The following is a 12,624-nucleotide window of genomic DNA, read 5'->3' on the forward strand; positions in this document are numbered from 1 at the left end:
CAGGTACCGACTTGCATGTACGTTTCCTACACTAGTTTTGGCATGCATGGCACATGCATGTGGTTTCTTGTTTTTGATCTATCATTGGCATGGAGGATTGCCTGGATTGAGAGTGGATTTCCTGGACTACCAATTTCCTAGATATCCATGATGACTGTGGGTTTATTTTCATTGTTTGTTTTGGTTGGTTCTTGTGTTTCCTTAGCTTGGGTTGAGTTACTAGTTCCTATAGCCTTGGTTGGACAAATGCTCTCGAGCCCTATAATATCTTGGGTTGAGTTACTAGTCCCGTAGCCTTGGTTGGACAAATGCTTTGGAGCCCTCGATGGGTTGAGTTACTAATCTTGGAGCCTTGGTTGGAACAAACGCACTGTAGCCCTCGGTGGGTTGAGTTACTAATCCTGGAGCCTTGGTTGGAACAAACACTTAGGAGCCCTGGATTTCTGGGATAGAGACTGATCTGATGATGGTTTTGTGATGTCTGACTATGAGGTGGAATCATTTTTTGATGGGTTAAGGTGGATGGCGGACATAATTGTGCAATTACGCCACATTATTCTTTCTTTAGAAGCATTGTCATGCCATTAGAGCTTATTATCTTTCCCAGTTTACTTGTGATACCCCTTCATTCAACATCCTTTCATTATGAAAAAAAAATCAAGAAAATTTCTTGAAAATTAAAAGCTATCATACCCAAAGATTGTAGCCATTGAACTCCTAGTACAACATAAGCACCACCCATTGGAATGGAAAGCATTGGACTATTCATTAGATATTCTCCCATGGATAGCTTGATATTTTGGCACTTTCGAGAGAAATTTGTTATTCCTCCATTTTCAACCATCACTTGACACTCTGGTGTTGGATATAGGAAGAAATTCAATTACTACGTTATCTTACAACGAATAAAATTATGGGTACTTCCTGAATCAATCAACACTATTACTTTTTTCTTCTTAATATGTCCTTATATATTAATAGTTTGAGGAGTGGTAATTACGGCCAACGCATTACAAGATATGGTCGGATTCATTTCTTCTTTCTCTAGGGTTTGTTCCTGGTGTGTATCCTCTTCTTTTGATGTTTCCTGTTCCTTTTCTTCTTCCTCTTCACCATATACGTAAAATAATTTATTCTTAGCGCACTTATGACTTTTAGTATATTTTCTATCATAACTGTAACAAAGCCCCTTTTCAATTTTTTCTTCCAATTGTTTTGGTGTCAACCTTATAGGTTGTGGAAGGCTAGGGGCAAAAACACTTCCATTTGTATAGTTGTTATTGGTAGGCTTCCTTGTTGCCATAATTTTTCTTTCAATTTTTCTTGCCAACCTGAATGCCTTCTCCAATGAATTAGGTTCCCAAAGGTGAACCTCATGTTGGATGCTATCCTTTAAAGTCCCTATGAACACATCAATCCTATGCTCCTCTAGAATATCTTTTACCCTTATATTCAATTTTTGGAAGTCCTCAATGTGCTTCACCATTGAACCCTTTCGTTTGAGATTTATCAATTGGCTAAAAAAGTGTTTCTTTTTATATCCTCATAATGTGTTATCATTTTCTCCGTAAAAATTTCCCAAGTGACAATTTGTTTATGAGAGCAAATCCATCGATACCATACAAACTGATTGGGTTCCAAATATAATGTCACAATGCGTACCTTTTGTGTGTTTTGCACATGATTATGGAGATAGAAATATTGCTCCATCTGTAGTATCCATGTTACGGGATCCTTGCCATCAAACTTCCTCATATCGATCTTGGGAACATGATGGGTCTTCAATCCAACATTAGAGTCTATGAAAGCATGACTAATATTTCTTTTGTTCTCATTATGAGTTTCCTCTACTACCTTTTGGCCATTAGGAAGCATTTTTTGTAGTAACGTTTCCAAACCTCCTTTCGAACCTTCCATGTATTTCTTCAAATATTCAATGTTTAATTCTAAACCATCCATCTTAGCTTCCACGTCATTCATCTTAGCTTCCACGCCATTCTTTAAACCATCCATCTTAGTTTCCACGCCTTTCTTTAAACCATCCATCTTAACTTCTGTTACTTTTTGTGAGAGTGAAATTTGTTGCACTTGGTATCTTAATTTTGATATATCATGTTGCATTTATTCCTCTTCTTCATGAGTCATGCTAGAACTTTTAGGTTGCTTACTAGGTGTTTCCATTTTATTTCTTTGGGGTATCAATTAATGATAATTGTGCTTCACTGGGTATAGAATTAAAGAACATGTAAGAGAATAGACGATAGAGGAGAAACTGCAGACAAAGGACGTGGACGAAGAGCTAGGGTTTCAGGTTTCTGAGCTCCATGGAGGTGCGCAAAGGGGGGAGCTCCACTCCCTCCTACAGGCAGGTAGTGGCCAGTTGAGGTAAGAAACCAAGAGAATCTGTTAGAGGTCCTTCAGGAGAAGGGAAAAGGAAGATGGAAGAGGATCAAGATTTAACCAAACCAAGGGAGGACAATAGCACAAAAGAAAATGAGGAAGAAGACAAGAAACAGGGAGCAGAAAACAAGGCACAAAAGGGGCCATGTAAGCCCAAGGCTGAGGTCACTCCCAGAGTAGTTTTAAATGATCCTACTCTGCAGGTGCACAGAGACCACATGTCGACCTATGCTTTCATTTGTAAATTCATGGGATTATGGCCCACTAAAAAGTCATTACAAGCGTGGATTAAATACCACTGGAAACCAAAAGGAAGCATATACCTACATCTTGGGTCAAAGGGTTTCTTCACTGGGGTCTTTACAAATATTCAGGACAAAGACAGGGTGTTTGAAGGAGGACCCTACTTCTACGCAGCAGCAGGACTCTATATGCGGTCGTGGATGATAAATTTTGTCCTGAAGCAAGAGACTTTCACTTCGATCCCGGTCTGGGTAAGATTCTACTCCCTACCTCTTGATTACTGGCAAACAGAATCGTTATCTGCGATAGGAAATAAACTAGGGCGTTTTGTCAAAACCTCTGAGACCACTAGAAGGGGAAAATACACTTCCTTCGCATGAATATGTGTGGAGATGGATCTCTCTGGAGCTCTACCAGATGAGGTCATCTTGGAAGTTTTTGATGAAGAATGGGTGCAAATAGTAGATTATGAACAAATTCCTTTCAGATGTCACAAGTGCCATAAGCATGGGCACCTATTTAGAGACTTCCCTCTCAGTAAAATAGAGAACAAAAGTAAAGCAACCACAATGAAAGATACTGAAAGCTTTCAAAAAGTTGGATATAGACGAAAGGGGGCAAAAGGGGGCCAAAGCAACAGCGAATAGAAGGGCAACAAGAAAGTCTAAACAGGTTCCAAGTTCTCGAAGAAGAGGAAGAGATAACAAAAGTAGATCAGATAATAGAAGGAAGCCCAGGGGAAAAGGAGAAAGAATAAGATAGGGAACAAACACAGGATATTAATAAACAGAAAGAGACTATGCTGAGCGATGGAGAACTTGAGATGGACCATGAAATGACCCAGAGTGAGATGGAAACAGAGGATCATGAATTGCAGGAGATTCTTGATAGAGAACACCTAGATCTAGAAGGGTTTTTGAAACATGGAACCATGGGAGGGGTAGACTCATTACCTCAAGAAGAGTTCAACAGAGTACAACAGTTGTTCCTATGGAAAACTCAGGCTAAAGGGCTGGAAAGGCAAAGAAACAATGAAAGGCAGGGCAATGAAGGTGTGAAAACTATGAAAACCACACCAGGATTAGCTCCTAGAAACCCAAGAAAGAAAAGAGGCAGAAAAAAGCAGAACAAGTTATTGATGGAATGTGGAAAGCTAATGATAGATTTAGGTAAGATGAAATACCTAACCAGTTACTCCTTTACAAATATTTAATAATGAAGTTCACATCTTGGAATATCAGAGGTCTAGGTAGTAAAAGAAAACAAAGAATACTTAGCAATAGAATGAAACAAGAAGCTCCGGATATGATCTTTATCCAGGAAACTAAATGTTCCATTCAAAAAATAAAAGAAATTCACAGCAAATGGCTCAATAGATTTGAGTTTCTAGAAGTTAAAGCAGATAATACAGCAGGGGGCATACTCACTCTTTGGAACCCCCAAAAGATTGGCATAATAGATGCTGAGGCATCTAGGAATTATTTATCAGTGGTTATTCAACCTGTGGGAGATAGGGAGACTTATCTGGTCACAAATGTTTATGGCCCTCAAAGAATGGATGATAAACTCAGGTTTCTAGATTCTCTTGTGGATCTAAGAGATAGACATGTAGGAGTACCATGGATCATGGGTGGAGACTTTAACATGATCAAATCACTTTCAGAGAAAAAAGGGGGAACCAGAACTTTAAGCAAAGACTCCACAGCATTTCAAACTTTTATAGATAATATGAAGCTAGTTGACACTGATTTGAGTAATGGCCTCTTTACTTGGAACAATAAAAGAGGAGGAGAGACTCAAGTAGCCTCAAAGTTAGACAGATTCATAATCTCAGAGTACCTTATGCTCACCAAAAAGGAAATGATATCGAGAATTCTCCCCTTTGGAGGCTCAGACCATTGGCTTGTACAACTTGAGGTTTAGGGCATTGGTACGCCCAAGAACAGACCTTTTAGATTTAAGAATATCTGGCTCACCCGCCCAGATTTCATCAGCAACATTGCAAAATGGTGGACAGAAGATCTGCATATTCAGGGTACAAGAATGTTTCTGCTACACAAAAGACTAAAGCACATCAAGCTCAGACTTAAAGACTAGAACAAGAATGAATTTGGCAATTTTTGAAGCAAAAAAAGTCGTTGAAGACAAAATGCAGGAACTCAATCAAGCCCTTATCACGGATGGCTTTGACAAAGTCAGAAACGATCAAGTTACCAAACATCATCAAGACTAAGAGAATTTATGTAAACAAGAGGAAATATTTTTGAGACAAAAATCTAGAGTTCAATGGCTAAAATAATGGGAGCGAAACACTAGATTTTTCCACAGATCCACCATGGCGAACAGATCACATAATAGGATCTCTTCGATCAAGGACGAGGGAGGTCATCTTCTTAATTCCCATGAAGATATAGAAACTGTGTTAGTTCATCACTTTTGAGGTATAGCAAAGGAAACCATTTCAGACAGAGATCATTTTATCAGGGACTTAATAAGGCATATACCTAGGCTTTTTACAAGAGAGGATAACTTCAATCTTAATAGGCCAGTGACTGAAGAGGAGGTTAGTGAGGTCATCAAAGAAATGTAGAATGGTAAAGCGCCAGGCCTTGATGGTTTCAATGTGGATTTCTTTAAAGCTTGCTGGAACATTGTTAAACAAGACATTCTGAATGTGGTGGAGGATTCCAGAATGAATAGAACCATTTTGAAGGTGCTCAATACTTCCTTCATCTCCTTGATCCCCAAACAGGACAATGCTCAGACTCCAGACAGGTTTAGACCCATAGCTTTGTGTAATGTGGTGTACAAGATAATATCCAAGGTTGTTGCCAATAGACTCAAACCACTTCTTCCTACTCTAGTTTCTGTGGAGCAATCTGGTTATGTGGAGGGCAGACAAATTCTCAATAACATCATTCAAGTGCATGAGGTGGTGCACTCATTGTTAAGCAATAGGAAGGATGGCATGATCATGCAATTGGACCTAACCAAAGCTTACGATAAGTTGAATTGGACCTATATTATGAAGGTCCTTATAGCTTTTGGGTTTGATCATAACTGGGTAAGATGGGTCATGGACCTAGTAACTTCCTCTAGCTTTTCAATTCTGGTTAATGGTTCTCCTTCCAAGACTTTTACTCCTTCAAGAGGCCTCAGGCAGGGATATCCGCTCTCTCGCTTTCTCTTTGTCCTCATGATGGAAGGACTTGGTCAGTCAATCAAGCATGCAAAAGAAGTTGGCAACATCAAGGGTCTCCAACTTTCTGAGACTGGACAGGCTTTGACCCATCAACAATTTTTTGATGATGCCATGCTGCAGGGTATCCCCACAGTAAAAGAAGCCCTATCTTATAAAAAAATCTTGTGTGACTTTGCCATGGCTACAGGTATGGAAGTTAATCTCTCCAAATCTAAGATTTTTACTTTAATACCAATATTGCTATTCAGAGAAATATCTCTAGAATCCTGGGTTTTCAAAGGGATTTCCTTCCCTCCAAATACTTGGGAGTTCCTCTAACTGATAAACCTTTGCACAAGAGCATTTGGGAGCCAGTGATTAATAAGATGCAGGATAAAATCAGGAAATGGACTATTAGATCTTTAAACTTGGCTGGTAGATTAGTGCTTACAAAAGCTGTTATTCAATCAATCCCCGTCTTCATGCTATCAGCCCTTCCAGCTCCAAAAGGAGTTTTGCAACAATTTAGAACCATTCAAAGAGACTTTCTTTGGGGTGAGGGGGAGCAGAGAAATAAATGGTCCTTGGTAGCCTGGGATAAGATTTTCAAACCTAAAAACCATGGGGGTCTTGGATTGGATGATCCGGAAGTACTAAGCAAAGTTTTAGGGGCAAAATTATGGTGGTGTTGGGTAAAAGATCCAAAGGCTCAGTGGGCTAGTACCTAGAAAGAAAAATATGCCAGCACTTGGCAAGATAATGATCACATAAGGATGACTGGCATCATAAAATGCTCACACATCTGGAATAAGGCTTGGGAGAATAGAGGTTTAGTACAAAAAAATAGCTTCTGGGAAATCAGAGAGGGAGAACTTGCTTTGTTTTGGGAGGATAAATGGCAACAAGGACCTACACTATCAAGAGAGGACTTTCTGGACCTGAAGAATGAAACTGATACCAGAGGGTTACTTAGGGTAAAAGATTTTTGGGATCAAACCAATAGTGAAGGAAAATGGAGAACTTGGAAGAATATATACTACACGGATGATAGCCCCTTGAAAGCAAAATCTGAGGCACTTCTGAAAATGTTGGACCAAAGGAAAATTTTAGTGACAGGGGGGCATGACCAACTTAGATGGGGTAACAATAATGAAGGTACCTTCAATCTTAAGGAGGAAAAATGCATACTCCTTGAGCTGGACTCCAATGTACCGGACAAGGTTTGGCAGAACCTATGGAGGCATCAAGGATGGATGAAGATCAAACTCTTCATGTGGCTGGTTCATCATAAGAAAATTCTGACTTGGGAAAACATTCGGAAGAGGGGTGTTCTGGGTCCTTCCAGATGCCATCACCGTGAAGCCTGAGAGGAAACAATGGAGCACCTTCTCAATAATTGCATTTTCACCTCCAGTTTGTGGGATACTTTTGCCAGTATTTTCCAATAGACAGATAGGGACAAAGGAAGCATTATCAACACCCTAAATAACTGGAGATGAAACTTCTCTGATTATGAATTTCTTTGCTCATCTTGGGCTTTAACACCAAGCTTCATAATATGGAATGTCTAGAAAGAAAGGAACAATAGAATCTTCAAAAATGAAAAGAGTTCCTCCCAACACATTTTTGAGCAAATCTTAAGACATCTTAAGGAGATGGTAGGTTCTGTTGTGAGAATTTCCCCAAAGAATCCACCTTCAGAAGCTGAAATGCAGATACTTCTTCAGTTGGGTATGCAGGGGCTCATACCACAGGGCTAGGATAGGAAGGTAATGAAACTGGACACTAAGCAAGATCACTGGCACCCCCCCACCCCGCAGGGTTTTTTGAAATACAACATTGATGGGGCCTCAAAAGGCAACCCGGGAATCGCTGGCTTTGGAGGGGTGTTAAGGGATGAAAATGGCTGCATCCTTTTTATTTTCCATTGCCATTTAGGAAGAGCCACTAATAATATGGTGGAATTAATGGCTCTTGAGAATTATTTAGAATTCCTGAAGCAGAATAATCTCCAGAATATAATTGTTGAAGTTGATCTTGAGTTAATCATTAACTCGGTCAAGAGAATCAGCGATGGCACGGAGCCGGAAAAAGTCTCAAAACACTAGAGGCTGCTTCAGGTCTTTCAATGGAATCAGCTTCACCTTCTGGGCTTACGTACCGTGAGTTTTACCCATGTGCTAAGGACAGCAAATAAACTAGCGGTGATCCGAGCCAATCAAGGGGTGCTCTGCACCAAAAGCAGGGTCGATCTGAGGTGGCAAGAGATGCCTCAGAATAGATTAAAGGCACATTGTCAAGATCAGGCGGATAGGGACAGAATGGTGTTTCGTAACAAAGCCACAGAGATGGGGTCTAGTTGATTTGGTTTTTTTATGAAGTGTTATTTTCGAAGTGAGGTCATTTTTGGGATGCAGGTCACTGTCGACCTCCTCAACCCTGACAAGAACAAACATAGAAGTCTCTGGAGGATGTTGCCCAACAGATGTTGTTTCTTGGATAGATGGATGGACGGAGGAATTTTCATCTTCCTTTGGTTCAGTCGCCCGAGGATATGGGTTAGTGCGAGGGGCCAGAATCCTGGCTTTCTCAGCAGACTCAAAACCCCAGGTTTTCTTTCTGTGGTGGCAATACCGCTCGCGGGGTGGTTTCTAGTTTATCGCAAGCCCTTAAAGCTGAAAGTGGTTTTTTGGAGTTGGGAGCGATTCCACTCACAAAGCAACACGTGGCCAAGGGACGGGAAGGAATATCGCCCTCATCGCATGGTAATTCTTCATGCTTTTGGCTCGTGCGATATGTTCCACAGTCATTGGATCAAGCACGACGAATCTATGGTTAAGAATAAGTGAGCATGTTGGTGGGTCCAAGGCGTTCATCGCATGGTCATTCTCCGTGCTTTTAGATCTTGCGATATCTTCCTCCGCCGTTGGATCTGGCGAGGAGATTCGACGATCGAGGAAAAGTATGCAGGTCTGGGTGAGCGTTATCTTTTGTGCTTGTTGCACCTCATGGTAGGAATCGGTGGATTTCGGGCGGACTACATGCTCGAGGGTTATCCCCCCATTCAGACCCGAAATCCTTTTAGAATGGTTCCTATTTCCTCATCGGGTCTGATTCTAGTTTTAAAGTGGTTGCATGTTCTCACCCCGATTTGAGCCTCGCCCGTCAGATCTCTAAGGGGGGATCGAATGGTCTCAGCTTTTGTTTCTATTTCATGGGTTTTGTAGTTTTGTTTGTGGGACCTTGGCTCAGCTTTTAAGCCTTTAGCTCAGTGACCTAGGCTTTAAGTGTTTTGATATTTCTGTTATCACTCAGGTTGTCCCTTGGCTCCTTAAGGTATACGGCCGAGGTAACCACAAACCAATCTTTGGGCTGCAGGTCCTAGCCTACCTGTAGTCAAAGAGGGCTCTCTCTTTAAAATTTAACTTTGTTTTGTGTTGATTTTAGGCTAGTTATGGTGTACATGGGTTTTGTTTTGATTTTGGTGGGGAGGATGATGTTTTCAAGCAGAATTGGGATGCATAGTGTGAGAAGTTCAAACCATTGGGCATGGAGTCATGGATTAGGGCTTGCTGTTGCATTTTCTTGGTCACAAGAGGAATATGGAGTAGGATAGCCACACATAGAACAATATCAAGCTGGAATAAAGATGGAATGAAGGTCAGAGATGAAAGGCAACTAAGAATCTTTCATTAGCTAACAGAGAGGGAAGGTGAATGAAAGTTTGTCTAGGAGCAGTCAAGAATTCCTAAATAACAGTCATATGTGAAAGAAATAGGGTAAACATGATCATTTAAGTATGCATATTCATAACGATTTCTGAAGAAAACATAGAGAAATAACAAGAACTGAGCATAGGGTGCAGTCAAGCAAAACCTAAGCTATTCTTCTTTCTTGCTATTTAGATGGTAACACGATGGTGCATAAACATATGTAAACTATAAACGGAGGTAAGAAAACACTTATTGAGCCATGTAGTAGCACAGGAATTCCACAGTCACTCTTTGGCCATTAAATAACACAGCAGACAGTTCTTCATCCAAGGCATTCCAGCAGTCTTTGATTACAGAGCTCTCAAAATATACAGCGCAAGACTCAAATGAGGATTATCAACCAACCAACCCTTTAAACAATGAATTAGGGTGGTTTATATAGAGAAAATATCCAAAAAATATCTATTACAGCAGACCTTAAACAAGTCTGAGGGAAAATGAGTTCTTTAACCTAATCTTGTTCTTAAGTTAATGCAAGAAAATATCTTTTTGAGCTACGCTGGAGGCAGCTGCATTAAAATGAGTTAATACGGTGTCCTTGGTGGCTCGGTACAATGTTTCTGCAATAACTGTGTCTTGTCTTTTATCTGCACTTCTAAAGCGGTTATGCTACTTTTAGGTGGCTTTAATGTGCACTAATCCCGATCTGATAAGCTTTGAATGGCCTTTACTGCTTCTTTGACTTGGGTGGAGGCCTTTAATGTTCACCTGCTTTGATATTGCCGATCTGATACTCTTTGCCGCTTCACTAATACTCTTCAATTTAACCTGGGCTTTGTCTTTCCTCTGATACTCTTTTACAGTTGAATCGGACCACTTTCTCTCCCTTGATGTGCTTGAAACTTTCAAATCGCCCCTTTTCTGCCCTTTCAAAGCAAAGATAGCTGCTGCAAATGCTTTTCGTGGCCTCTAGAATGCTATCGGCGCTCGCTGATTGAATATGAACATATATGAAGAAATCTTGTTGCCTCCCGCGAATTTTTGGGTTTTACAGGTAGCCGAGCCATGAGAAGCCCTCCATTTTGAGCAATTTTACTTAGCGCTAATCGCGCATCGAAAACTACCTCAGTTTTTCATTCCGGGCATCCTCTGTTGTGATTTTCGCCCTTCGCGCCTTTTTTTTGGTGATGACGTCGGCATGATGTCAGTGGTGGGTCCCGGTACGGCAGGGTGATGTGGCAATACGGCAGGGTGACGTGGCACAGGACACGGTGGCGGAGTAGGGACGGAGGCAGATGCGGTGGCAGTGACACGTAGCAGTGGCGGGTTGACGCAGAGGTGACGTAGCGCTGACGTGGTGCTAACGTCAGGGGGCGGAGAGACAGAAGGCGATTTGTGGTTTTATCAGACCGCCTTCTGTACGAGGGCGGTATTTGTCAGAGCCCGCCCGATACAATCGCGTGGAGACACGTGTATTTTGTACGGTGGAGAAACCGCCATGCCATCGGAAGCTAACGGTCGGATGTCGGGGCGGCTCCGAAATCACCGAGAGCGGTCAGATCTGAGAGGGTGGATCGGAGGGCTAACGGAGCGCGGAGCTGACGGCGGCAGGTTTGTGCGCGAGGCCCGCAAAATATTTGATTGATTTTTTTATGTGCGGGGGGGTCAAAACTTTGGGTTTGTGGGTTATATGGGTTTTATGTGGGCGCCGATGGTTATTAATTTAACCGAATATCAAACTAATCCCAAATAAAATGTATGCGCCGGGGATACTGCTATAAGGTTTATGTGTGAGAGAGGGAGGGAAATGGTTATTAGTTTAACCAGAGGTTAAGCTAACTCCAGGTTAAGACGCGGAAGGGCTAATGCCAAGCCCCAAATGGACTTTAGCATTTCCCCAAACTGATGTTATAGGGCTATAGTGCCAGGGGATGGGAATATGTACATATGGGAGCTATTTAGTGCTTTTTAGTAAGGGGAAGGGGAAATAGATAGGGATTTACATAGTAAGTTAGAAATTAATATGAATTTTGATTAGAAAGCGCTAAGGATAGAAATCTTAGGCTACAAAGGGGAAATAAGACTTATAGAATGAATAAGAGTACTCTTAAGCAAAGCAAACCTTTACTTAGGCCAATGATATGACAAAAGATGAAACTTAAGAGATATCAAGCAGATCTTGACCTCTTTGGGGAGATTAGTGAATGATTTGGGGAATAAGAAGAAGGGGGAGTTAGACATGCCTCGCTTGAGCTCCTCCAAATGAAAACTGCATCATAATTGTGATCTGAATAGATATAACACTTGAAAAACATGAAATGGATCACATAGCTTGATTTTGCAACCACAAAACTACTTACCGAGCCTACTTACCTAGCATTTTTTCTTCTTTTTGCATGGGTGCATTTAGACTTGCAGACCTTGTTTATCCTCTTTTCTTTTGACTGTCCTCCTATCTAAATGTACCCTTATATCTTCCAAGGGCCCAGATTAAGCAGTTGGGCTCCTTCATTTCTCTACCTAGCTACTGATCTGCCAAGCTTAAGCTGTTTGGACAGATATTCATTCTCTATCTTCTAAAACAAGCAATTTAAACCTAGGGAAGCCAAGATTAAGCAATTTGGCTTTCCCTTATCTGTAAAACTCTTCAAAAGTGGTACGATTCTTCAAGATGGAACTTCATGGAAATATGGAACCTTGCAGCATGAAAAGATGACATATTTGGCATGTAAAACAGTCAATCATGAAATATGAAACCTATTGCAATAGGAGGCTAATAGTGGCTCCACTTGGGGATGGTTTTTCAAGATGAAAAGCCAAGAACAGCAGGTCAGAATGCCTTGATCTTCAATTGTTGTTGTAGACAGAAATTCTCCTTCTTCTCAATGCTTTTGACTGATTTATTATAAGCTGATATGCAGTATCCTTTTGAGCTGAATTGCAGAAAAATTACAGCTCTGCTTCTTGCTTTTTGGGTGCTTGTAAACATATTGAAATCAGCTTGAGCACCTCTTTGGATTTATTTCAAAAAACAGAGATTTGAAATAGAGCTTTCTTTGATCTTTCCTTCAAAATTTGTTGCTTTGT

Source organism: Pinus tabuliformis, chromosome 6 (assembly GCF_031772625.1).
Source record: "Pinus tabuliformis cultivar Carrire ecotype Pingquan chromosome 6, CPIR1, whole genome shotgun sequence".
NCBI classification, from domain to species: Eukaryota; Viridiplantae; Streptophyta; class Pinopsida; order Pinales; family Pinaceae; genus Pinus; species Pinus tabuliformis.